Source organism: Homalodisca vitripennis, chromosome 2 (genome assembly GCF_021130785.1).
Source record: "Homalodisca vitripennis isolate AUS2020 chromosome 2, UT_GWSS_2.1, whole genome shotgun sequence".
NCBI lineage: Eukaryota > Metazoa > Arthropoda > Insecta > Hemiptera > Cicadellidae > Homalodisca > Homalodisca vitripennis.
The window spans coordinates 29,766,613-29,790,000 of NC_060208.1; the positions used below are offsets into that span (position 1 = coordinate 29,766,613).

Consider the following 23,388-nt stretch of genomic DNA (forward strand, 5'->3'; position numbering starts at 1 on the left):
TCAGAGCTTCTATAAAAGTTTTGCAAATATACGGGCAGCGAACAACAGCCTTATGGTAGACAGCCGTCATACAAACACAATATGTAGTTTGATTTTTAGAATACACCAGTTTATGGTAGTAATTCCTTATAAGAGAAACCAGAATAATCTTTATATTATTTTACATATCGAAAAAATTGTGAAATGTTAGTATGAAAAGAACACGTTTTTATCAACACTTATTTTGTGTACCTTCTTTATAATTTTCAAGATTCATTCGTTGCCTCTATAACTTTTTGCTATTATCTTCCTTTTAGTCGATAGGTGAGATAAGGAACCAAACTCAAAGGTACAATCGATATGATATCTCGGTTATCACTTACCACCATACACAATCTGGCTTTTTATAACATTAAAAACATCCCTTTCGTGAGTAATACGAGTACTTCAGGTATCACTCCTCAAAATAAATATAACACAAATTTTCTTTTTTTAACATTTCTGCTATACAGTGTTGTACTTCAGGCGTCACTTACCAGCATTGACTATACATGATGTGTCACTTTGTATAACATTTTAACAAATTTCGTCCGTGGGTTGTTCTTCGGGTATCATTTACCAGCATTGACTATACATGATCTGCCCTTTTTGTAAAATTTTTCTGTTTTACGTGAGTAGAGAGAGGGTGAGTGACGCAAGCGCTTACCTGAGCAGAAGTATAAAAACTGACACATTGAGGCTTACGGGAGCTATAAATAATGTGTGTTGCGGGGTCACAGACAGGGTGGCAGATTTGCGGTGTCAATCCTCGCGAATGAAAATGTAGGATTTATTAAAGCTCGGCTCGCCGTGGGTGGTCCATAATAGCACCCAGCTGGCCCTCCAACGATAGTGCTGTTAAAGTAGGTATTGTACGCTGACAACCGTTGAACAATGAAGTTTTTTTTATTTTATTTTTTTATCTCATTTAAGCCTCAGTGCCAGCTATGTCGGCTTCGAAGTGCACTGGTTTTTTATTAAAGTACAAAGTACATGATTGTACCTCCCCGGGATTTGAACCCGTGATTTCGGTTACAGAGCCGAGGCTATAATCATTAGTCTACGGAGGAGGACAACATTGAAGTTGTAAACTGTCATAGAGCAATGGTAACGATAAATAGCACATACTGCAGTCGTGTTCACAGTTAGGCATTACAATATCGCTCGTTTACAGGTTAGTGTCAAATGCTAATTAATATTCATTGTTATCGTGTAACGCTTGACATCTTTAATTGACCTCAACCACAGAAAAACACTCAGTAAATGTGTTAATAGTTATTGCTAAATTATTCTATTAATTGTGTATCTTAACAGATTTGTTTCTTATATAATAATATATTTTAATATATATGGTGGTACAGTGACGGCTTCTAAAGAAACTTATAAATATTAAAAACATATGTGGCAACTCGTGCAAAGTATATGAGCATAGCAAAAACCGCGTGATTGTATAACAGATTGTAATTCATTCATATCAGATATTTAAATACCAATTTCCAAGTTTACTAGAGTAATATAATTAGTTACACAATATTTAAAACAACGTTGTTACTGTAATACAAAAGAGTACAAATTTAAAATTGGCTATATGCAATATCAGGATATATATTTTAATAATTTGCGATTCTAAAGAAATAACGTTTTTAACAAAAACCTTTTTTTAAATCAGCTCTCTTTATTTTCAACAGGAACGTAAGAATCAAATTCCGGAGTTTCTTATCTAAATAGAGAGGGTTAAAAAAAACTGTTACCTGTTCAAATTATGGAATCAAGAAGCCTTGTTCTGTGATAATAATTACAAGATCTCTTGTGCTGTTTGATATGTTTTAAAGTTTTCATATTATAAATTAAAATAGTTTCACCTGACAAATTAGGAATCCTTTTAAACTTTTCCTCTAGAAATACTTTTTTTAGTTCAGAAAATATTTGGTTTAGGGAGTTTAATCGTCAGAGTTCCATTTTTGTCACTCAATATTAAAAGAGTTGATAACACAATGCTTAACCACCGTGACCAGATCACCAGGGCAGAGGTCATATCACTAGGTTAAACGTAGGCGTCGAGTGAGTGGTCAATTCGGTCTTGTTTAACTTAACAATTTTTGTACCAAATACAATTTTAGAATACAAATTAACAACATTTGTACAACAAAATGTGTTATAAGTGTTAGTTATGATTATAATAAAAATTGAAACGAGTTAATGTGTGATCATTTAGTGATTTGTTTACTTTAGCGTCAATCTGTTTACTATTCCATTTATAAATCGTATTCCTTAAAAAATGATCGCGTTGCATACATTGTAATAGTTTTTTTATTATCGAATAGTTAATTGAGTTAACTCAGCGTTAAAATAAATTATTAAATAAATTATGAACAAAGAAACTTGACGGGGCAGAAAATCATCCAAACATAGTTTTATACCTAGTTTTTATGATAGGTTAAATATGGATAATTTTTATGTTTACATCAACTATAAATATCTTATGACATAGCTGTAGTGTTCACATGTAAAACATTCGCTACCAGACCTTCAATAACAATTTATTTTAAGGTATCCCCCTCTTCCAGATAGTACAGAGTTTTTTTCCGGTAGCACACAGTGTCGATCGGCTTTTTGCAACGAGGTAGATTTGGGTGCGTAAATTGAGACCCCCCTCACATAAGTTACAATTAACACATAAGGATCCCAACAATGGAATGCTTACTGATCAAAGACACGTTTTCGGTAACACGTCTGTTGGAAGATCCAAAGGTGGAAGTTCCCATGTGAAATGCAACGATTGGCGATCACTGATTAACTTTACTTGTATTTGGCACTAAATAGTGCATGCTACGGTTTTGGAGTCCTCGAAATTCCACACATAGGGTAGCCAGTTGGGATGTTATAGTTCAGAGATCCTTGGGTACACCTCAAACTCGTATAATAGGCTTTTATTATATTTGAACTTCTATTGGAGGTCATACTATATTGGTCAGGGTGCACGTGCAGCAGAACTGGAGGTTCATAGTGGTGGGGATGTCTATCCAAGGTGAATGCTTGGGAGAGGATATGTGGCTAGTCGTAAAAATAATTGTTTGTCAGTGCCGACTCGCCTTTGTGTTCTGGAGCTTTCACTTCTGGTGCTAAAGACTGGCGGGATGCTTAGGTTTGAATTGCTCCACAACTAGAATAGTTCCGAACTGTATGGGTAAGAGCTCATATGCAATGGGAAGATGCAGAGTGAGGATATAGAGATTTTATTCAACTGACTTCGGGTATACCTTTGAACTCCTGAACAGTAAAGCATGACGTAGTACCTATGATACTTCCCCATTGAAGGCTATTTCTGGAACTGTTAAACAAGATGTGTTGTGAACATTTCTATTGCTCCTCAAGGATTCTTCCCGACTCTTCATAGTCCAATAAATCTAGTGTACAAATACGGAAGAACCTGTGTTGTTGGGAATTATGTCACATGCGATGGGAGAATGTAGAGTAAGCAGGTAGGGATTCTTTCAACTGACTTTGGGCATACCTTTAAACGCTTCCTGTAAAATGTGACATACCTATGATACTTCCCAATTGAAAGCTATTTCTGGTACAGTTAAACAAGATGTGTTGTAAAATTTGTATTGATCTTCAAGAATTCTTCCCGACTATTCACAGTCTAACAAGATTTACGATGAAGGTCATATCAGGGACTACGAGTCTTTTGCTTTTGTAGAATCATGGAAGAATCTGCGTTGTTGGGAATTCGTATGATGACGGCCTCTAACCTAATGGATGCCAGTAAGACTTTCAGCGCTCGTGAGATTTCTAGATTACGTTCTTGTTGGAGATCAAGACAATTAAAAAGATTCAATGTATAATCAGCTAGCCCACACAGTAAATCATACCAAAGGGTAAAACGGAAGTAGCTGTAGATTAATAAAATACTGTGTGATTTTATGTCACTATGTAGATTGATCGGTATGTTTTAATTTTAATTTGTTGTTAGCAATTTATCATTTACAACCCATAGGCTGATACTATCAGGGATAGTATTGTTTGAAATGGCTGGCATATCCATATCCAATAATGGAAATGGCAGACATACCCAATCTGAAACAATTTTTTACAGGAAACGTGTTGAGCTCTGTGCTCGAAGTGTCGCAGTATCCGGACTCAGCTGACTCGCAGACAAGGTCGCTCGCTGTTTATCAAGTGTACTAGGGCTTAACGTTATTTACAGCCCAGCATTAGCCGTGCCACCTACGCCACACTCGAGGTGTCGAGCCGTGATAACGATGTGCAGTACCTGCTCTCGCTGTGTTGTCGGGGTCAGCCTTCTTTCTCTAGCACCAGGGTTTAAATATCAAGTGTTGTTTTCCGGCTATTACTAGTTAATTAGGAATATTTGAGCAACTTTTCCTTGACGAATTATTGCTGGTTCAAGTCTCCAAATAGGACGCGTATATCTTATAACTGTTACATCTTTGTGACGGCTGTTGCGGTGTTCAATTATTATTTGTATGCGTTAAAAAAATATCCACTCCATCATTGAATTTTAATTTGTGTTCGAATGAATGAAAGAGCCCTCCCATATTTTAAAGATGAAGTGACAAACCAGCGGCCAGTGTCAAGTACTGGTAACGAAATTAAATGTTTGTTCCAGCGAAAGGGAATGGTCCTTCTACATTTTCCAAACGAAGCGCCAACCCACGGCCAGTGTCAAGTACCGGTAACGAAATTAAATTTTTGTTCCAACGAACCGGTAACGAAATTAAATTGTTGTTCCAACAAAGGGGATGGTCCGTCTACATTTTGAAAACGAAGCGTCCACCCGTGGCCAGTGTCATGTACCAGTAACGAAACTAAAGTTTTGTTCCAACAAAGGGAATTGTCCTTCTACATTTTCAAAACAAAGCGCCCCCACGGTCATTGTCACTAAATCTTCACAAAACAGTAGTATGATTTCACCGGTAATGGCGCCTGATTAATAATGTAATGTTCAGTGCATTGTGATAGAAATTCCATGGAGCGTATTTATTATTTGCATTGTATTCAGTGATTAATGAGGTGCTCTGCCACAAGCGTTATGGTCTGTATAACCTACTGTGGCAGATCGTTGGTACATTAGTGATAACTTTCATTCACTAAACACAACCAGTTGGCTATTTTTTATTTTCACATCTCTTCTAAAGAATTTTACCGTCTTTTCATTTTAAAAAAATATGTAGTTCTCTACGACTTGATTAAAAATATTTAGTAATTTAAATGTTATAAATAGAAAAATTTAACGTTTACGAGCGCTCACGTGATCTTAGCATGAATTTTTATACTATCTCGAGGGAAGTTTTTCTGTTTCCGCCAGAAGTGCGGGACCGCTGAAGTCGACATTGATGGTCAGGCACATTTCCGACCGGTCTTTTCTCGACCTCAAATCACACCACCCAGCACTTCTGGCAAAAAAAGAAAATCATCCCTCGAGATAGTATCCAAATTCAAGCTCGGGTTACATGAACGTCCGCAAAGGTTAACTTTGACTGTGGTACCAATAATAACATATTTATCATAACTTAATTTAACCCAATTTCATCGCATATTAACAAGTAGTAGATAGGGACAAAGTAACCTCCGTACAATGCCAAAGTACCAGTTTAAATCTAACGTACCGTTTTATGCTTGTACCACTCATTTCAAAACATAACATGGAGGGAACACTCCAATATTCGCCGAATAAGACATTGTGTGTAATGTGTAGGCGTCTACTAGGAAGTTTATGTGAGTGTGTATTTTTCCTCATGTGCGCAAGGTTGGGGTTATCAATTAATAGCCAATTAATAGTGGCTGGGGAACTAATTATCTCGCAGTTTAACATGGGTTCCGAACCAATTATTTCATGTGCAGTAATGATTTAGACTCGTATGTAACAAGCAAAATTAGTGTGTATGTGTAATTAAATTATGTTTCTGGCTTAACGATTATTTTCGAAGAATGATTATTTCAATAGGTAAACTGAGATCCGAGTTCTTCGTAAGGTTGACGTTTAATTGAAGCATGAGATAAAAAATAGTTTGATTAGACGAATCAATTCCATTGTGCCACTCAAATTGAGCTTTCCATTGAGCTTCAACAAACAAGTTGTGCATCTAGTCCGCCATTAATTTGAGAGAGAGAGGGGCGGGGGGCAAGTATTCAGCAGGAAATCTGATATAAAAGAACACATTTAGTTTAACCTAAATGTATTTATAGTACCACACAATGCTGCAAACCGTAACAAAAATTAATAAAGTGTGGTTCACGACTTTTCACATCAGAATTCCAAAATTCCCGAAACGGTAATACTAGGGTACTTATAAACTGAACGAGGTACAGGGGAAATATTTTGAATTTGAATGTTGGGCGTAAAAGTAATTTTCAATTTATGATTCAGTTCCAAAACTATCCTGGAACTAAAAAGAAAACTTCTAAGTTTTTAAATATTAAACAGCATTTGTGCGATTGTTCATTTTTTGTACTTATTTAGTAGAACAACAGTTAAAATCCGAGATCTATCTTTCCGCTGTTACAAATAGACCGACTTTTAGTATTTCTATCTAGTTAGTTTAAATATTATTGTTTGCAACTATCAGATTTATTTATTTTTATATATTCATCATTTTAAAGGTCTTAAAACGTGTTTTTACGTTGTAATAAACACAGATGGCCTTGACCTTTGCAAACTCATAAGAAGTTATAGCTTATTACAGTTTCTTATGACATCAAACCTGTTTTCCTTATTTGTAAAAAAATCACTCATAAATTCAAGAAATCCCGCAGCAATCAACGTTAAACTGTAATAAAACTTGTTTTTTTTTTATCTGTAAGTGGAAATTTTCTATCTTTACATTATTCATTTACTGATCTAATGAGTTATATTAAAGTGTGTGTAGGAGTATTTGCTTTATAATTAATTTGTGTAACTGAACGATACAGAAGAATCACTGTTCATATTTATGATTAGAGGTTACGGTACAGTAACCTGACAAGGCCATTTCATCAAGTTGTACACCTTGTTAATGGAGAGAATTACAATTGTTCATATGTTGTACACAAATACTTTGCAAAAACAATTTATTACTTTAAAGAAATTGGAATTTTAAGGACCAGGCAGACCAAAATTACTGCATGCGATTGTAAACCTTTTTAGAATTGTAAAGACCTACAGTATTTTGTTGAAGACACATGATTCCACTATTGTAACCATCCAAAAATAATCCGATGACGCTTGGGGCGATGTTGCCATATCGCTGACGACCACCACCTGTCCCGCTGGGTCACGGTCTTATTCACGTACTGTCTTGTTGATTTACATGTTTTCTGAAAAACATTTGGGTGATATCAATCAGTACAAATTGTGTTTGCTGTAACAACTTATGTTTGTTAATTGCAACACATGTTGAGACGGATCAGTTCGTAATGTAGAACTGGCAACAGTGTTGGACGCGGGGTGTAGAGGGGGTAACCAGAAACACCAGCCACCATCGGACTACTTTCGTGTGGGGTCCTATAGTAAAGTTTCTCAACAGCTATACGGTATCAGTAAATTTTCAATTCACCGTATATTAAGCAGGAAATACCTTCACTATAAAGTGGGTTACAAGAAATTAGAATATCAAGTGAGTTACAAGAAATTAGCAAAGGACCTCGATATAGTAGAATTGTTTATTTTTGAATTTGTGTTTTTTATATTTTTTAATTGGAGATGGCAAAAATTTAAACTCGGCGACTGATTTTCCAGACGAAGAAATTCTTATGGTTGGTAAAACGTTAATCACCATAACTATTGGTTTGGGACAGATTACTCTCCCATGTGAATTCAGGAACTACATACCAAGTACTCGGATAAAATAGATATTTGTGCGGGAATCGTCAGAGACAAAGTATTGCATTCTTTCTTTATTTTAGAACTACTGAATCCCAACAATATTACCATTAGTTCTTGGAATCGTCCTGCAATTGTTGGTGAAAATCATACAACTTATTTCCAACAGGACGTAGTATAATCCCATTTTAGAATAAATGTCCGTACATACCTCAACTATACGTTTCCCCGGTGGCGGTGAATAGATGACGGAGAATTTGAAAGATATTCAGACTTGATGCCATTAAATTGGTTAGGGTTATCTCTAATTTAATGTTCATAAAATGGAGCGCCAGTATCTATGTGATGTTCAACAACACATAACACAAGAAGTTTATCATATACTAAGAGAAATTACATGTAATTTGGTACGTTATTATTACTGACTTGCACGTTGCGTCACTGTGCGAAGAACGCAGTTTCAAACACTTATTCTCAATGTTGAACAACGATTTATAAACCACTTAGATCATAAAAACTGTAATAAAACCTATGCCATTCATTGCAGATTTTATATCAATTAATTTTTACCTTTTAATGTATTAGTTGTTTTAATTAAACATTTTCTTAAAATTCAGATATTGATTTTCTTTTTTAACCCATACCGTGTACCAGCAAACTTTACTAAGACGTGCTCAATATAGTTCTGACGCTATAGGTTAAAATTAAAACTAGGGCGACATATGCTCATATTTAATATTTTCTTGTAATTAAATATTTTAAAAACTACCTTTCCCCCCGCCTACGGAAAGGTAGTGTACTACTCAATATATGTGAAAATAGTTTTTTTTTTTTTTTTTTTTTTTTTTAATTTATTAGCTTTCTTACTACTGTCTTGGCCCCTTAACATGTTTGAAAATACAAAAACTTCACGGGCATCCCCGTTTTATCAGTATAATAGCGGCTTTGATAATACTCTGACTTTGTCATCAATACAATACACCACTCTTGGCGGTACTTGAAATACATCGCCTTTCAGAATATCGCCAATATCACTGACTGTATTTCCATCCAAATCTCATCCAAATCTAAAAATAGTGTCCGGCAAACTATATCACGTTTTTCCAATACCAATATTTCTTTTACCATTCCCAATGAATTTTAACACAGTAAATCAGCTTTGTCAAGAATTTCGCCTCATGGTATAATTGGAAATACAAAACGAAATACAAAACCTCCACCGGTATACCCATTTTAAATCAGTTTTATATCGGCTTCTAGACTGCAAGGATTGTCCTTTTTTGCACTAATACTACTCCACCAACTATATCACGTTTTCCAATACCAATATTTCTTTTATTATTTCTATAGGATTTATTTGCTATACATCAATACTGTATTCGCTTCATGGTATTTTTGGAAATACAAAACCTCCACCGCCATCCCCATTTAATTAGTTTTTAATGGCCTTTTATATTACAAGATTGGACTTTTTTCACTAATACTACACCGCCAACTATATCACATTTTCCAATACCGATATTTCTTTTACCAGTCCCAAATGATTTACTTGCAATACATCAGCTTTGTCAAGAACTGTTTCGCTTCATGGTATAATTTGAAATACAAAACCTCCACCGGCATCCCCATTTCATCAGTTTGTTTGCGGCTTTGAGAACACTAGCTTTTCTAACAGCCCGATTACACCCCTCTTTGCGGCACTGGAAATAAATCCGTTTTCCATATCTCGCAATTCCCTCGAACAGTGTATTTCTAAATAATCTAAAAATTGTATTCCTACTAAAACGTGATAACCTCTCCTGCACTACGTTTAAAAGAGGCATTCAAATTATTGTCTAATAAAAGAGGTTAGGGTAATATAATCAAGTATCCATATAGTTGAATATATTTTAAATTTAGTTAGAGATAGTACAATCAACTTTCATACTTTGTATTTTTATTGTTTATATCACAGCGTGTGTCATTACTGAGCAGATTTCTGATGTTAATTGACAAAAGCCATGGAATCCATCCATCTGCTTCTACATTGATCTCGGATAAACAATCAGTCGAGCTAGCAGTCATCGATCTGTAGTTTATTATGAGCATGTTCAATGAACGGGTGATTTAATTAAGGCATTAATCTTGATTATTAGAAAAATGCACAATCACTTTGTCCTCTCATCGACTGGTATAGTCCTTTTATCTTTCATAGTAATTCACTTACGCAAGAAGTTGAAAATTAGGTGGAATGGGAATAATTTACTAGAATCAGAGTTATTTCGATGAGTTGGAATTCCAATCCATGCCCGGACTGTATTTTATGTTTTGCGCCTCTATGAATGGTTTATTACTAAATGTATCGAATATTCAGTTGTTTAATAATACAATTTAAACTACCTTGTACTTACTTTCACTAAGACAACATTCCTAAGCCATACCATAAGGCCTGGAATGAAATCTCGCTCAACCGAATCTCGATTAACCGAAATAGCTCCAGAGCAAATATTTTAACCTTGGCAATCATCCGATTGTAATACATACCGTTGTAATGTAACGTTTTAACTACCTTGTACTTACTTTCACTAAGACAACATTCCTAAGCCATACCATAAGGCCTGGAATGAAATCTCGCTCAACCGAATCTCGATTAACCGAAATAGCTCCAGAGAAAATATTTTAACCTTGGCAATAATCCAATTGTAGTACATGCTGTTGTAATGTAACGTTTAAACAGAAGAAGAGGACGTAATTATATGAATTGAACGTCATTGCAGGCCAGATGTCTACAATATGAACATTAAGAGTAATTTACAGAATATTATACAATAAATCAGAATGTAAACACAGAATGTCTGTACGAGAATGTCATGATGATTGTTCCGTTTTATTTACTGGCAGCATTATGATTGTAACATTCTCATCCAACTTAATTTCGCAGGATAGTTACTTGATTTGTAACTTTATTCCTATTTAATACGCGAATGTTTGAGTTTTAATGTTAGATCAATGTATTTATTTTTTATGGAATAAATGGGTTTTTAATGTTTAGTTGGCAGATTCAAATAATTCACTACACCCGTCTTTCCGCAATTTATTATTTCGTTACGGTACTTTATTCGTCGTCGTTACACTGTCAACAGTGCTACCAGCACAGTAAATCTCGCATCATGAACACATTGATGGAGTTACGATGATTACAATTTGGGTTTAGTTTTTATTTTGTAATTACGGGTTTAGAAGTATATAAATAGTAAGAAAGGCGCCAAAATATAAGATTGATACCCTTACTCCTAATTGTAGGTTATAAAGTTGAATATAATTAAGTCGACATAAGGAAATCCTTCTGTCCTCCTAATTGTGTGAGACGAGATAAAATGAACAGACGTAGAGCGTTTTCTCTGAACTACTTAATGGTTGTTAAAAATAGGAAATATTTTCGTTGACGAAGAAAATAAATTATGCGATAGGCAGAAATCCAGCGAATGGTAATTTTAAATTGGTATAATCGGATTTCAGTTGGAGTTAAAAAATAAATTTGACCAAAGTTCTGTAATACGGAAGTAACGTATTTTCTCAATATAGAGAAATATAAAAAGACTTTGTCCACTCTACAAAGAGTGATAGGCTTTTGAATAATAATTTAGGAGCATCGTATAATGAAACCCAAAGAAAAGTGATTTGAAGATAAAAATATAAAATATTTTATAGTATTTGCATAAACGATTACTGTGACATGGCTTTATTTACAAATGAATTAATTACCATAACAAAGATATGAAATAATATGTAATTTTCTATAAGTGAAATAAAATTAGAATGATCCTTAAGCCATAAATGAATGAAAAAAATGTGTGTCATTCCCTAAATCTGTAACTCTGTAGGCTACAATATGTAAAAATTTCACATTTTTATCTTTAGCCATATACATGGATTGCGCCATCTTAATATTGATTGATATGATAACCAGTCATATTATATGGGAGAACAGAAAAAAAACGTAAACCAACTCTTTTTTTCAGAAACGTTGTATTCCCTTACAAGTTGGAACCGATTGAACAATAAAATAGATCAAAATAATCACTTCATTTTATTGTACGGTTACTGAGCTCGTTCAGTTGAATTTAATAGAACTCGCTCCGCGTGTTTACTTCAAATAGGCTACGTTCTGCCATTAAACAAATGAGTTTCTGTGTCAGTAGAATAACAGTACTTTCGTGTTTACATTTGAATTAAACACTTCCATTATGGCAATCTGTGATCGTATATGTGAATACATAATTTGATTACAGTATACGGTGTATATAGTGTAGTGTATAATTCTTTACGTAGAATTGGAATACTTTAAAACTGTTTGTAATTGCTTTCCTTCGCAAATATATTTTTCTTAAAATATATGAATTTTACCGTTCTTGAGTAACTCAGTTTTATGTTATCCTGGTAAGTCACAAAATGAATTTAACTACATTCCCTAATATTTTATTTGTCTTGTTACAGTAGTAATGCGTTGTTCTGCTTTCCGGATACCGAAAAATTCCAGTTAACGGGCTTTCGTTATAGCATTAATACACATTTATGTTTTTTTCCCGGAAATGTATCGAAAGACTTAACACATATCAGAAGGTACTGTAAGGTGTGAAGGTTGAAATGTATCGTCTATTTGCAGCTACGTTCATAGCGAAGATGAATCATGTTTGTTTTTCAAGCAACGTGTACCGGTTTATCGTACACAAATTAACTATGGAGTGTTGTTGTCATCAAACTATTTGAAGGCTATTCATGTTTTTTTTTTTAGATTTGAGACAATTGATGTTTGACCTCGAATGTCTATTTGGTTTTTGCTCGCGTAGCGTTCCCTATCAGTTACAGCCATAATAGGAAAGTCTGGAATGCTTAGATCGACCAGAGCGACATTCGAGACTGACAGAACGCGGTAATTGATAAGTGACTGTCAGGTACTCGACATATAACTGGTTCGGAACCCACTTTACACCTAGATTTGTGCCATACAATTTTGTGTTTTATTTATCCTTGAAGTGGTTCAAGGATTAGACATTATTCTTTTTCGAAATCTCTCTTTTCCGAGAATGTTGCAGTTAAAATGTTGTGTAACTGATCGTAGTCGTAACATTGTTTTAAAATTGAAATGCGATGTATTATTGTAGAGGCAGATCTGCATAATTTTTATGCAGGGCATAAATCTCCTAGAAACAGGGGGTTTCTACTTTGGAATATAGACTTTAACGTAAAAATATCATTCTTAAGACGTGTCCAAGTTGTGAGATTGAGTATTTGTTTGTATAAAGTCAGTTGTAAAATTATATCGTCTGTTACATTTTACTCGGTGCCTTATAAAAATAATAAACGTGCATTAGTTGTATGACTACTTAAGTTTAACATTTATACCAAATAATTACTATAAAACGCGCCATCAAGTTGTATTGATAATATCTCTAGCTAATTCTAAAAATTACTTTTAGTTCTAGGGAAAGTTCTTTTCTCTACCAGATCAAGGAAAAATATGAATTATCAAGTAGTCATATTGGCTTTTGTCGGCATTCCTCTGGCGAGCTTAGAGCAATTTATTACTACATTTTTATATTTTCACTATTCCATGCCGAATAAAAAACCATGCAATTACACTACCTAGATGTTATTTATAATTTCATACTCCCTGGTGTTTTGTGAAACAAAATTGACGACAGTTTCAATGTTGTACAACTCGGCCAATATTATTCTAGACAGACTTGGATTCACGATTCAAAATATATTATTTTTGCTTGACAAGTTGTTTAATTTTAATATACTCGTATATATTTTAAATTATAATATGAGGTTTGTAATTAAGTCTGGTACAATTGTAATTCATCTGTTACAAAGTATGGGCGCTAGAAAATATATCTTTTTCACATTTTACAATGTACCATTAGAAAATAAGCATTACAAAAATGGTGATAAGAGGAAATTAATTTTAATTTTATATTTCAATTTTATCTTGATATTTCATACTTATAAATGCAACATTTTTAGAATACCATCTTGTGCTGTAAGACATATATGTGCCACTATCCAACATGTTAGCCATTAATTCAATTAAATAATTGAGGTTTTGTTAAGTGTTGACATATATAATAAGTTAAGCTACTGTAAACACATGAGATTGATATGGTAACCAGCAGAGTAAAAGGACAATAGCACGTGTAAAATGTTGACGATGTTTGCATCACGGATCGCATTGCAGGTGAAACCCTAGTAGTAGGGTCAGCCCTGCCAAGCCCCGGGTTACGCGATAGCTTCCTGGGTAGTTATTGTACTGTATCATTAACAAAATGTATTAGTAGAACACTGAATTTGTAAGAGGTGTTTCTAGTTTACTCGTACCATTGCTTGAATATCTGTTTATGTTAGCTTTAATCTGTATTTAGGTTGAAAATTCTGTTCTTGGACCTATAAAAACATTTTTTTTTAACTATAAAAGGGTCTCTCCAAACCTGAATATAAACTGTGCCATCAATGCCCCTGTGGAGGGGCGGTGGGAGAAGAACATTGAGGCTCTAGTTGTAGGGAGTTGTTAAAAATCAAAGATCTATTAGATTCCCAGGTTTTCGTCTTAGTCGGATAATTTACTGGGGTAATTTTTTCTACTTAGAGCGGATTTCGAGCGTGCAAGACCACATGCGAGTTAGCTGAGATACACAATATTGAGAAACTCGTTGTCTTGAAATTATTTATCGAATAAGCGCTTTATTGCAGACATATTTGAGACATAATTAAGTAATTTGTTTGAAGGTTATTTTTGACGATGGAAGGATTGTGAAGGAAACAGGATTTTTCCGGACATTTGCCATCGTTCAGTGAAACAATAAATCAGTAACACTACGTTTCGAGATCTGCAATCTGATCTCTTCTTCAGGTAAATAACTAACCTAATCATGACAGCATTCAAGAGTAAAAGCTTTTCTTTGTTTGAAGTTTATTTTTGATGATGGAAGGATTGTGAAGTAAACAGGATTGTTCCGGACATTTGCCATCGTTCAGTGAAACAAAAAATCAGTAACACTACGTTTCGAGATCTGCAATCTGATCTCTTCTTCAGGTAAATAACTAACCTAATACATAATATTACAAACTAGGTTAAAATAAACAAATCTTACCAAAGCGTTGTGGCACGCCTAAGTCAGGAATCACAACCTACATGTTGTTTGTCAACTTCACTAACTCTATAAACATGTACTTAATAAAAAACTATACAAAACACTAATCATTAAAACAGAACTACGGAATACAGGTCACAATACGTCTTCATTCGTCTACTAACAGTCGTAGGTGGTTAGCTTTGGTAAGATTTGTTTATTTTAACCTAGTTTGTAATATTATGTATTAGGTTAGTTCTTTACCTGAAGAAGAGATCAGATTGCAGATCTCGAAACGTAGTGTTACTGATTTATTGCTTCACTGAACGATGGCAAATGTCCGGAAAAATCCTGTTTCCTTCATAATTAAGTATATATATATATATCCATGCATATGGAAGGAATCGGTATTGAACTAAATGTTGATAAACATTCAAGACGAATTACTACTTCAATTTGTGATCTAATGTAACAGGTTATAGAAACGGGTTTGGCTTAAAGACGGGTAAAGAAGTATGTTATTTTATGGACCGTCAATATCACTAAGCTAAATGAAGTATGACCCCGTTCGACTAACGCCAGTATGCTGGGTAATTACTGTTTGTTTCTACGAAACGAACCAATTAAGCGCTTGTCTCAGACAAATAAGCTATGAACTGCGCCTTGTATTGGTAACAGGTATAGATAGCGTTGGTTCCGACAGCTTCTATTGATGTTCCTGTGATCTAGCCTTCCTTCTGGCTACATCGTGTGCAAAGTAGACTTCATGTACAGCTGTCATCTTAATTATTTGATTTACTTAGGTATATGTATTATTACATGATTTATTCCATACCATATTCTGATTATATATATATATATATATATATATATATATATATATATATATATAATTTTGTTTTTCAAACCCGTATAACCATTCTTTACAATATATAACTGTGTTCTAACTGGAAACCTTACAGTGCATTTAAGTTCAGTTTGAATAATTACTGTTTCACTTAAGTGTACGTCTTAGAGATAATATGCATGGAGTTGACATGCAACAAGTTACAATGTAATTCGTGACTTGTGCGTGCCACAACGTCCGGTGTGATTTGTTACTTTTAATCTAGATTTTAGTTATTTGTTTAAGTTATTTATCCTCCTGAGAAAGATATTAGATTGCATATGTTGAAACGTTACCGATTTAATGACTCACTAAACGATCGTAAATGTCTGGAAAATCCTGTTTCTTCACAGAACATTCCATAATGTGCAAAACTTTTGATGAATGGCAATTAAGACATTCTAGTGAGGTTTCCAAAGTTATATAACTTCTAATATATCGTTTTCATACTCTTTTAGTAGCTGAGATTTATATGCATTTATATGCATTTTGAAGTGACACTAAAATACTATTTTTAAACATAGTCATCTTACAAATTTAGGCACTTATAGCGGTGAACGGGTTTTGAAATACCAGCGTTTTAAAATTCTGCCGCCTGATACTTCAACCAGGTTGTCCCCCTCCCGCAGTTCCATGTCGCCATAAACGACGGTTTTTTTGTGCCTAGCCAACAAAAACTGTATTACCGACCGCACTTCACAACTCGCGGGATATTCAATGTCGCCACACAATTTAAACTGCTATTGGAAGCCCACTGAACAGAGACACGCCCTGACATCAAAATGGCCGCGTTAGACCCTAGCGGCTACAGAGCGATACGTAATATACTTACTGGATGGCTCTCGTAGATTGTTATGTACAGTACGTTTGACACACTTAAAATTTGTAAATATTCAAATGCTAGATTTAAATTCTCGGAATTGCAATTCTATTAAAGAAATTTGTACAATATCCATCGATGTTTTGATTTTTAATTTGTTTAAAAAACATATTTGAAATCTCATCTTGGTTTATAACCGTACTACATATCTGAGTCGTAGGGCAGAACGGAATGTATTTGTGTAGTTAACGGGTGTAATGCATTTAGAATCAGAATAATTTCGGACGTGAACTAGATATAAGATAAACAGAAACGTTACAGTGTGTTGATTTTAAATTTTGTTGGTCCTTTGTTCGCCCTTTATAGTACGATGACTATGAAAGTTCTTTTGTGGGAAAATTAAACACATACAGCTTAGTGTGACGGGTATCATTTCTCTTCCTTTACCGACAACACATGTAGGTTAGTTATATCCCTTGCAACGTGTATTAACTCCAATGCCTATAATTTTGTTACAAATTTACTAATTTGGTATGCGTAGTTTTAAATTGTATGCTTTTAATCTTCCAAAGTTTTTTAAAATATCTTGTCGTTCATATTTTATAATAACTTACATTTGACGTATCTTAAAACCTCTCATTACTAAATATCCTATTTTCATGTTTATCATCAGTAAAAGACTCAAAAAAGGGTAAGATTTCGGAATTAAAGTGTTTATAAAAGCCATTAAATAACTAACACGTACAAAAATGTAGCTAGGCAATATCAGTGGAGTAAGAAACACGTGTGAATAACATTAAAGCTCCAATCAAAATAATTTATTTAATTGTACAATTTCATATGTTTTATTTTGTCAGTCAAAACTTAAAGCAATTTTTCATATGAAATGTTTGTATCTATATTAGCTTTATAGATCAAATTAGATAAGGTCTTAAGGTCATAATCATAAGAAAGTCGCAAAATCAAAAAGTTTTACATCGTAGTAGGCTCTCACGTAAAAATCTTCTTCAAACAAATTGTAATTCTCATAGTTTGGGTAATGTTTATCTCAGTTTCTAAAATAGAGGGTTAAAATTATATGTAGACTTATTACCTTGCTCTTTACTTACATTATACAATTTTTACCGGCTTGACATAAATGTTTTGGAATTCTCAGTGGATTTAACAACAAATAAATGTCGTTAGATATTCTTTCATGGTTAAACCAAAACGTTTTATTATATAATAGCACATTGCGTTTTCTCATTATAATTAATTGTACAGCCCGTAAACGTTGTTGCTAAGAATTATAATGGCACCATAAATGTAAAAAAATACAGTTTTGATTTACAAAATTAAGATATTTAGTGCCAACAATTTTCTAAGTAATAAATAATCCTTATTAGTCGTAAAGTGTGTACTATTTTATACATAGGTAATAGTATGCTATAGTGTTTAGATGTTATTAATATAATAATTTTAATGAATATAATTAATCAAAAAATAAGAAATAAATAATATCCAAAATTTCCACCATTAACATATTATAACAAGTAGTACAATACGCTTTAATGACAGTGGAACTATGTAGTAGTTATATCGGTAGGAGATAGCTAATTAGGGGACTCCTAAGAAAGGAGTCGGTCATATTTGTGTGATTAACGGTTTGTTTGAAGTATGCGGTGTTGTACAATACGGCATATAAAATAATGTGTCATTTTGTATTTTAACTGTCGCCACCCTCCCGTTTCGACCCCGCCTCCCTACCTGTGGCTGACTATCGGTTTTTTTATCGAAAGGAGAAATGTCTGTACCGATTCCGCGTAAAAGTCGCTTGAATATAAACTCATCAAGGGCCAATCGGCTCTCGCCCCCGAACCATTAACACAGATTACTGCGTCACACAATTAATGAGCCTGATTATTTCCCTCCGATGGGTGGTCGCTGAGCGATCCTGTTCCTGGAAGCGGTTCGATCAAATTTACCTTTTCAATAAAACATTTCTTAGTCTCGACTCTGTAACACTTTCAGCCCCAGGCGTCTATTTCGCTCTACAGCAAGTGCGAATACCACATCATAAATCTTCACGTCGCGTCGGACTGAGAAAGTGTTCTTTTGTATTTTTTGAAAATTTTAAGTGGTGATTGTAGATATTTTGTATTCAGATGACATAAAACGGCTGAAGATAAACATTTGAAATCTTGTATCAGTCTTTGCTCGCACGTAAGAGGTGAAAGTGAGTGAGTGTTATTTTTTTGTAAATTACTTTTTTCGTGTAGGGGTAAGTCATATTAAGTTAAAAAACATGTAATTTTCTCAAATTACATTTCATTAATTGGTTTTGTGCAAAACACTATGTAATAATTTAATTATAGTATTGGTTTAATTAAACAAAGTTTTATACCAAAATGTCTTAGCTACTTATTGAAATAAATAAATTACAAATAAAGGACTTTGTGTTTAGTTTGTCCTTACTTGTTTCGTTGGTAGTATTTGTACACGACAGAAATAGCGTGCTAAAGAACAAAAGTGCATTTTTATTAGTATTTATTAGATGGTGTCTAAGATAGCTTAATATCTTGTTAGTTCTGACTTAACACTAAGTCCAGCGGTGTTTTGTTTGTTGAGTTTGACTACGGTGACAAGGCGACTGTGCAAATCTTAAGTAAGTTTAAACTTACTTAAACCGGCGAGTGTCTCAAAATAGAACAAGTAGTCGCCACAGTTGTATGCCATTACGGAAACAGCGCGACCAACGTTCACAAAGAAATCGTATGGGACCAAGGGATCTATAAACAGATGATTTGAAACAGATGTTCTTGCCAAGAAAAGAATTCTGTACGCGGTGATTAAGCTGAGGTCGTTCCCACACGAAATTTCAGGCGTCGAAATGACAGGGTAAAACTCCCTTGATTACGCGTTCTTTCGACCTCGTTTGACTGCAACTTTATATTTTTGGGGCCTAAATTCTAAGCACCAAATAAAATTACATCGTGAAAAATTTTGATTGATCTGATACACACCACGACTTATTCCAATGTTATTTCTGTTATATAGAATTTGATTAAGATAAGATGGTGGTTGTAAAAACAATACAGTCACTAGCAGTTTGCCAGATCACAGAATCGTCTGTTTTACCTTAGGCTTGTAAAAGGATACAACTATGCAGATACAATGGGTACGTTTCAATATTACTGTGGCCGTGTTATGCAACTAAATGGGGTTAGGTAGCTGTTGGCCCATCATTTTCTTCTGAAGAATACAGAATATCGCTGTAATTTACTGCGACATAAATGTTTCTGCAATTGTACAATTATTACCGATGAAAAACAAATTTGTTTGAAGCAGAATATTGAACTTGTTAAAAACAAATTACAAGAAAAGTGGGTCGAAAGCTCCACCAATTATTGTCCAGAATTCGTGACAGCTAAATTGAGTATGATTGTGACATTATTGAACAGCATGTCGTAGACCTCGAGAGATATCCGGGCACTAAATGGTTCCGCAAAAAGCAATTTATTTGATTTCCTTTATTAAAACCAATAACTCTACGATGCCCTTTGCGTCTGTACCGTCATTCATATTTCGTCCTTGTAAATAAAATCGATACTAGTTTTACCAATGTTTCCATAATTGTACTATTATGCTTCCTCATGAATTGATTTTTACAAGAAAATTAAATCTAATTTTATTCAAGAAAATATTTATTATGGAGGCTTATATTGTCAATAAAACATGATCCATATGTTAGTGAGTTAGTAAACATGCAGGGAAGTTGTGTAATATATGAAAACAAAGTTATTGTAACTTCCGAGATTCATTCAATATTTGTATCGAAGTAATACGAAATTGGCCCGGAATTCAACAAACATTCTGTAACTATCGGTTGACGAATTGTAGTCAAGTTTTCGTACAAAATATTATCGCCAGAATGTTAAGATTCGACGTAAAAGTAAATGGATTTAGCAAAGTGCCATGTGCTAGCTTGGATGAGTTCGTTAGTTACTCAAGCGAATTAAATATTTCAAAATGGCAGTCATTTGAGCAAACATGTGAACTTCAATAATTCCCAATATAGATCCAAACGATATTTTTGTAAATATACTAGTTAATTATAAACAAATTTCATCGTTTCACTTTTTTCGGTATCTTAAGATTAAGATGAAGAAAGAAAGTTTCGAAAAGGAATGTTTATATATGTTAATATGCATATAGGACAATAAATCAATGTTTTCGAATTCTCATTTACAATAATGTTTGTTTTCATGTGTTTTTAAGTAGTATACAAATTTTTAGGTAGTATACAATATTATGGGAATAACTGTGAACACATTAAGTAGCGTAGTTCTTAATAGATTCAAATTGCAGTTATAAGAGGCAGTATTTGTATATGGATTTTCTAAAATTATTCAGCAATGTCAAGCAACAACTAGTCTTACCTTAAATTTCAATAACTGGTGAGGTTTCAAGATGGTGGCCGTTCAAAGTTATAGAAGTATACAATTTAACCGTTATAAGTGAATATGTCTACAAACATAATTTCAGATTAGTTGTAACTAAATCAAGTCCATTTTTACAAATGAATTTAGATGTATAAACAGTTTTTGTCTTGTGAGTGTTCGGGATCGTTGATTTCTAAACCTTTGAAAGTGTTACGATTCTATTAACAAGTCAAAATTTCAAGTTATTGTCCCATTAGTGTTTGAAAATTAAACATCTAAACTAATAACGCATCTTTAGTTTGAAATTTCGAGATAACGGCATCATGTGAAATCTCTATTTCTTCTAAATGAGCCGGAAAGAATATTTTATTCAGAAGTTCTAATAGGAAGATTATTTTGAAATCTATATCGTTTGTGTTTACCAGATTGTTTTAAGATGAGGCTTTTCAGTGTTTGCAAATTAAACATCTAAACTAACAATGCATCTTTAGTTTGACATTTAGAGATAAACGGCATCATGTGAAATCTCTATTTCTTCTGACTGAGCCGGAAAGAATATTTAATTCAGAAGTTCTAATAGAAAGAGTATTTTGAAATCTATATCGTTTGTGTTTACCAGATTGTTTTAAGATGAGGCTTTTCAGTGTTTGCAAATTAAACATCTAAACTAAACAATGCATCTTTAGTTTGACATTTAGAGATAACGGCATCATGTGAAATCTCCATTTCTTCTGACTGAGCCGGAAACAATATTTTATTCAGAAGTTCTAATAGAAAGAGTATTTTGAAATCTATATCGTTTGTGTTTACCAGATTGTTTTAAGATGAGGCTTTTCAGTGTTTGCAAATTAAACATCTAAAACTAACAATGCATCTTTAGTTTGACATTTAGAGATAACGGCATCATGTGAAATCTCTATTTCTTCTGACTGAGCCGGAAACAATATTTTATTCAGAAGTTCTAATAGAAAGAGTATTTTGAAATCTATATCGTTTGTGTTTACCAGATTGTTTTAAGATGAGGCTTTTCAGTGTTTGCAAATTAAACATCTAAACTAACAATGCATCTTTAGTTTGACATTTAGAGATAACGGCATCATGTGAAATCTCTATTTCTTCTGACTGAGCCGGAAACAATATTTTATTCAGAAGTTCTAATAGAAAGAGTATTTTGAAATCTATATCGTTTGTGTTTACCAGATTGTTTTAAGATGAGGCTTTTCAGTGTTTGCAAATTAAACATCTAAACTAACAATGCATCTTTAGTTTGACATTTCGAGATAATGGCATCATGTGAAATCTCTATTTCTTCTGACTGAGCCGGAAAGAATATTTAATTCAGAAGTTCTAATAGAAAGAGTATTTTGAAATCTATATCGTTTGTGTTTACCAGATTGTTTTAAGATGAGGCTTTTCAGTGTTTGCAAATTAAACATCTAAACTAATAATGCATCTTTAGTTTGACATTTCGAGATAATGGCATCATGTGAAATCTCTATTTCTTCTGACTGAGCCGGAAAGAATATTTAATTCAGAAGTTCTAATAGAAAGAGTATTTTAAAATCGATATCGTTTGTGTATACCTGATTGTTTTAAGATGAGGCTTTTCAGTGTTTGCAAATTAAACATCTAAACTAACAATGCATCTTTAGTTTGACATTTAGAGATAACGGCATCATGTGAAATCTCTATTTCTTCTGACTGAGCCGGAAACAATATTTTATTCAGAAGTTCTAATAGAAAGAGTATTTTGAAATCTATATCGTTTGTGTTTACCAGATTGTTTTAAGATGAGGCTTTTCAGTGTTTGCAAATTAAACATCTAAACTAACAATGCATCTTTAGTTTGACATTTAGAGATAACGGCATCATGTGAAATCTCCATTTCTTCTAAATGAGCCGGAAAGAATATTTAATTCAGAAGTTCTAATAGAAAGAGTATTTTAAAATCGATATCGTTTGTGTATACCTGGTTGCTTTAAGATAAGGTTGATTTAATTTTGGTGTAGCTTGCTGTTTATTGGCGTTGAGCGAGCCAACCAATTATGTGTATGTTTTATAAGCGACACAGTAAAAGATAATATTATTTGCTTTCAGGAGAACAAGAGTGCTGTAAGCAAGAAGTGTAAATTGGGAAGGGACGAAGTAATTACGACTCGTGTCCCGATCTCTGCTGACACTGGGGCGTAATTAGGCGCAGGTATGTCCACACCAACCACTGTACACTGTAGTCAGAGTCATATCAAACAGCTTTTTTGTGTTGTTTATGTATACAGTGTGTTCTCCAAATTTTATGCACACTGAAG

General features: G+C 33.7%; 1 protein-coding gene across 3 annotated transcripts in view; it reads left to right on the forward strand.

Moving 5' to 3' along the window:
- The window catches only part of LOC124353755 (E3 ubiquitin-protein ligase RNF144A), a 273,539-nt gene that overhangs the window by 18,917 nt on the left and 231,234 nt on the right, over nt 1-23,388 (forward strand). For 2 of the 3 annotated variants that reach the window (XM_046803744.1, XM_046803745.1), the window contains exon 2: nt 23,180-23,282. The exons of the other annotated variant lie outside the window; for it this stretch is intronic. The gene's annotated coding sequence lies outside the window, so the exon portion shown is untranslated. The remainder of the gene's footprint in view (nt 1-23,179; nt 23,283-23,388) is intronic. 3 annotated transcript variants of the gene reach the window in all.